Raw genomic sequence first — 6035 nt, 5'->3', positions numbered from 1 at the left:
CTACAATGTTGCATGGAGATCAGGGGCAGTGCCCCTGGATTGGCAGACCGGGGTGGTGGTCCCCATCTTTAAGAAAGGGGACTGGAGGGTGTGTTCCAACTACAGGGGGATCACACTCCTCAGCCTCCCTGGGAAAGTCTATGCCAGGGTGCTGGAGAGGAGAGTCTGTCCATTAGTCGAACCTCGGATACACGAGGAACAATGCGGTTTTCGTCCTGGTCGTGGAACACTGGACCAGCTCTTTATCCTCTCAAGAGCTTGAGGGTGCATGGGAGTCTACATGGAGACCAGTCTACATGTGTTTTGTGGACTTGGAGAAGGCATTCGACCATGTCCCTTGGGGGGTCCTGTGGGGGGTGCTCTGGGAGTATGGAGTGTCTGACCCATTGCTACGGGCCATTCAGTCCATATACGATCGTTGCAAGAGCTTGGTCTGCATAGCCGGCAATAAGTCGGACTCGTTCCCGGTGGGTGATGGGCTCCGCCAGGGCTGCCCTTTGTCACAGATTGTGTTCATAATTTTTATGGACAGAATTTCTAGGCGTAGCCAAGTGGTGGAGGGCTTTCACTTTGGTGGCCTCAGAATCTCATCTCTGCTTTTTGCAGATGATGTGGTTCTGTTGACTTCATCTGGTGATGGCCTCCAGCTCGCCTTGGAACGGTTCACAGCCGAGTGTGAAGCCCACTCCGGGTCAGGGACAAGTTCCTGCCCCAAGTGGAGGAGTTTAAGTATCTTGGGGTCTTGTTCACGAGTGACAGGAGAAGGGAGCGGGGGATCGACAGACGGATTGGTGCTGCGGCCGCAGTGATGGCGATGCTGCACTGGTCTGTTGTGGTGAAGAGAGAGCTGAGTGTTAAAGCGAAGCTCTCAATTTACCGGTCAATCTATGTCCCTATTCTCATCTATGATCACGAGCTGTGGGTAGTGACCGAAAGAACGAGATCGCGAATACAAGCGTCAGAAATGGGCTTCCTCCGAAGGGTGGCTGACCTCTCAATTAGAGATAGGGTGAGAAGTTCAGCCATCCGGGAGGGGCTCAGAGTAGAGCCGCTGATCCTCCAAATCAAAAGGAGCCAGCTGAGGTGGTTTGGGTATCTGACAAGGATGCCTCCTGGACATGCTGGAGAGATTATACCTCTCGGTTGGCCTGGAAATGCCTTGGTGTTCCCCCAGACAAGCTGGAGGGGAGATAGAGGTCTGGGCTTCTCTGCTTAGGCTTCTGCCCCCACGACCCGGCCCCGGATAAGCAGAAGAAATTGGATGGATGTTAACGGCATTAGTAATGCCATTACTTTTAAGGAATGCCTTAAAGACATAAAGACCTGTATGGCTTCTAATTTTTTGCTCCTAAATTCAGATCAAACTGAGGTTATTGTACTCGGCCCTGAAAATCTTAGAAATATGGTATCTAACCAGATTCTTACTCTGGATGGCATTACCTTGGCCTCCAGTAACACTGTGAGGAACCTTGGAGTCATTTTTGACCAGGACATGTCCTTCAACGCACATATTAAACAAATATGTAAGACTGCTTTCTTCCATTTGTGCAACATCTCTAAAATTAGAAATATCCTGTCTCAGAGTGACGCTGAAAAACTAGTTCATGCATTTATTACTTCCAGGCTGGACGACTGTAATTCATTATTATCAGGAAGTCCTAAAAACTCGCTGAAAAGCCTTCAGTTAATCCAAAATGCTGCAGCAAGAGTCCTGACAGGGACTAGAAAGAGAGAGCATATTTCTCCTGTATTGGCTTCCCTTCATTGGCTTCCTGTTAAATCCAGAATTCAAAGTCCTGCTCCTCACATACAAGGTCTTAAATAATCAGGCCCCATCTTATCTTAATGACCTTGTAGTACCATATCACCCTATTAGAGCACTTCGCTCTCACACTGCAGGCTTACTTGTTGTTCCTAGAGTATTTAACCCTGGAGAAACCAAGGTTCAAGGTTCAAGGTTCTTTATTTGTGACATGCATAGTTATACAAGTATAACACACAGTGAAATGTATCCTGACACGCTCCTCAACATGTGCAAAAAAAAAGGGGGGGGGGGAGGGGTAGAGGAATAACATTATAAATATATATATATATATAGTATATACATTGGGTGAATGTGCAGTAGTAGCAGCAAGCAGGTGAATAGACATCTGACTATTTTACAGAATGGACAATATAAACATATTTAAAGTTAAAGGAATTGAGTGTCTGGAGGAGAGTCTCAGTCAATTATAGATGATGTGAGAGGGCGGGTGTGTGTGTGTGTGTGTGTGTGTGGGGGGGGGGGGGGGGGGGGGGGGTTGGTTTAGGGCCCGGATGGCTTGGGGATAGAAGCTCCTCTTGAGTCTCTCTGTCCTTGCCCGGATGATGCGGAACCTTCTACCAGATTGTAGAGGTTGGAACAGTTTGTTGCCAGGATGGGACGGGTCCTTCAGTATCTGCGTTGCTCTAGTCCGGCATCTCCTGGTGTAGGTGTCCTGAAGCGGGGGGAGAGCAATCCTGCAGCAGCGTTCCGCTGTACGGATCACTCTCTGGAGAGCTTTTTGGTCCTTCACACAGCTGTTTCCAAACCACGATGTCATGTTCTGTGTGAGGATGCTCTCCACAGCGCCTGTATAGAAGATCCTGAGGATCTTTGGAGAGACCCTGAACTTCCTCACTTGTCGTAGGTGATACAGGCGCTGCCTAGCCTTTTTGGTGTGGGCCTGAATGTGGGCAGCCCATGTCAGGTCTGAGGAGATGTGGACGCCAAGATACTTAAAGGACTGCACCCTCTCTACTGGAGCTCCATTAATGATAATGGGCTTGTAGTCTCTGTGCTGACTCCTTCTGAAGTCCACCACCAGCTCCTTGGTCTTGCCGACGTTCAGCTGGAGGTGGTTGTCCTGGCACCACGATGCCAGATTCTTCACTTCGTCCATGTAGGCCGCCTCATCGCTGTTGGAGATGGCACCCAACACCACTGTGTCGTCAGCAAACTTCACAATGGTGTTGGAGCCGTGGGTGGCCACACAACCATGGGGAACCATGGGGTCAAATTAGAAAACCAATGGGGTCGGCTCTGACCCCATGGGTTCTCCAGGGTTAAAAGTAGAATGGGAGGCAGAGCCTTCAGTTTTCAGGCCCCTCTTCTGTGGACTCTGTAGCATTGGCAGGCACCAGTATATTTCAGTATGATCCAACTTGAGTGACTGAGCTCATAAACTCAACACAAAGGTGTTCACAGGGGTCAAGACAGAAAGCTGTTGGCCCACAGTCTTCTATAGCATGACAATGCTTTCGCCATCTGATGGCCTTAAGATAGAATGCTGGTTTAAGGCGCTTCATCTATTTTGCATTTCTCTGAGGTCTATTTGTGCCTGGCAGAAATTTAAAACTGGTTTGCACCCATATAAACCAGTTTTAAATAAGTTTGTTCTAGGGCTGGCCTAAAATCTATATCGAGGTATAATTTGAAGCATGTGCAGTAACGATATATATCGCGATGTATTCTTTTCTCCTGTATAACATATTTTCCGCACTATAAGGCGCACTTAAAATCCTTTATTTTCTCAAAAATCGACAGTGCGCCTTATGCATGAATTCTGGTTGTGCTTACTGACCTTGAACTGATTTTATGTGCTACACGCCGCGCAGAAATCTGTGAAAAATGTTTTAGTACAACTTTGGTAAGCTACGAAGCCGCACCGCTTGATGGACGGAGCATTACGGCTGCCGTAGTCAGGAGCCTCACGGAGTAATCTGGGTCCTAAACTCCGTCGGCTTCAGGTCCCAAAGTCAAACGAACACTGCGGCATCACTGAGAGTTAAAAACTGTCTAAATTCTTTCATCTTTAATAAAACGATCGGCGTTAATGCTTTACCAGGTGTAACAATTAAGTTTAACATCCAGGCATCCATGAAAACAGGATTTATTACATTTAACAGAGTTAGAAGTTAGCGGAAGTTAGCTCGCTAGCTTCCACCTAAACATGATATAGCATGTTCTGACTGAGAGATTTCTGAAAAATTCAAATGTACAGCTCTGCTATCACTTCCAACATAAATGAAGACAGAAAACTAAACAGCAGTGACGTTTGTAAGGTTACTGAAGTTGGGCTAGGTGGTATATAATGATGTGCTACGTGATCGCTAGTGACACAGCTATGTTAGCATAACATAAACACAGTGAAGCTGGAGGATGAATGCTAACTTTTTTCCACTGATAAAAAATAACGTGAGGGTTCCTGATGGTTAGAGACAAATGCAATTGCATGGCAGGATGCTGTAAACGGACCAAACTTCAGTCAGGAGAACAACTGAGATAATCCATCCACAATACGAGGTTAGTCATTAATATACTGCAACAACATGGGAATAGAGCAGCTGCCAGAGAATTCAACATTAATGAATCAATGGTACAGAAGTGGAGGAAGCACAGTTTTTGGCTTCCCTCATATTCCAAAATGTGCTTTGTCTCTTCGCTATTACTGTCGCCCGGCATAGTATGCAGATGATATTGCTTGCAGCCGTTGCGATGCTTTCGACCAAAAACAGGCGCAGCTTGATGACACCATCAACATGGGCTATCGCGGGAGAGCAGTATAGTCAAAATCTCTACCGTTGGCCAAATTCATATCGTTTCTACTGTGTACCATTTATACCGCCCACCCCCAGTTTGTGCTTCACCGCAGGTTTGCCTGAGGACTGCAGAAAGCTCCTTTGTTAGACCTTTCATACGCTGGGATATGCAGGGGTTTTCAACATCTGCTCAGTCAGTACAGTGCAAACTGACTATCTGATCAGAACGCAGAGCCACAACCGTAGACTGAATACTTTTACAAGTAAAATTATTTTTGTGGGTTTTGTGGATTTGTCACTGGCATGGTGGTGCTGTGGTTAGCACTGTTGCCTCATTTCAAGAAGCTTGTTCTTCAGAGTGTTGCTGATTCCTTCCACAGACCAAAAGCATGCATGTGACCATAAACTGTGTGGTGTAGTGCTCATCTTTCTCTCTGTGTTAGCTCTGTGGTGGACTGGCGACATGTCCAGGCAGTTTGATCAAAGGTTAGTGGATGGGATTCATCAGGAGCAAGTGAAGGTTTTGTCCTTAAAGCTGATGTGGCAAGTGTGAGGATTTGAGGATTTTTTTTACAAAACGCCAAAACTATGATGGGTAGACGACTGGATCGGAGCTTCTCCACAACTGCTGCTCCTGTGTGGTGTTCCCAGTGTGCAGGAGTCAATATCTATCAGAAGTGGTCCAAAAAGGAGTAGTGGTGAACCAGCGACAGGGTCATGGGCAGCCAAGGCTCACCTTTGTGCTGGTTCTGATAGAAAGGTGTCAGAGCCACAGAGCATCACAGTCTGATGTGTGGGGCTGCACAGCCACAGACCAGTCAAGGTGCTCATGCTGACCCCCGTCCAAGCACCAACAATGGGCACCTGAGCATCAGAACTGGACCACGCACCAATGTAAGAAGGCGTCCTGGTGTGATGAATCATGTTTTACATCATGTGAATGGCCAGGTGTGTTGCTCACCTGGGAAACACCAGGTAAGGGAAGAGGCGGTGTGATAATGTTCTGCTGGGAAACTTTGGGTTCTCCCATACATGTGGCCGTTGCTATAACACATACCACCTACCTAGGCATTGTTGCAGACCATCTACACCGTTTCATGGAAACAGTACTCCCTGATGGCTGTGGCCTCTTTCAGCAGGATAACGGTTCAGGAACAGTTTGAGGAGCACAGCAATGAGTTCATTCCAATCGAGCATCTGTGGGATGTGCTAGACCAGGGGTGTCCAACTCCAGGCCTCGAGGGCCTGCAGGTTTTAGATGTGTCCTTGATCCAAAACAGCTGATTTAAATGGATAAAAAACCTACTCAACATGTCTTGTAGTTCTCCAGAGGCCTGGTAACGAGCTAATGTCATTTTAAATCTTTGTCACTTCAGAGCTGCCTCGTTTGTTGTTTCCCCTCGACTTTCTTTTTTTTCCTTGAAACCGTGTTTGAGGATGTTTTCATGCTGCTCTGTTTAACCTGTCTGTGCTTT

Source organism: Pelmatolapia mariae, linkage group LG6 (genome assembly GCF_036321145.2).
Source record: "Pelmatolapia mariae isolate MD_Pm_ZW linkage group LG6, Pm_UMD_F_2, whole genome shotgun sequence".
Classification (NCBI taxonomy): domain Eukaryota; kingdom Metazoa; phylum Chordata; class Actinopteri; order Cichliformes; family Cichlidae; genus Pelmatolapia; species Pelmatolapia mariae.
Note: the sequence above shows the minus strand (reverse complement) of the source record.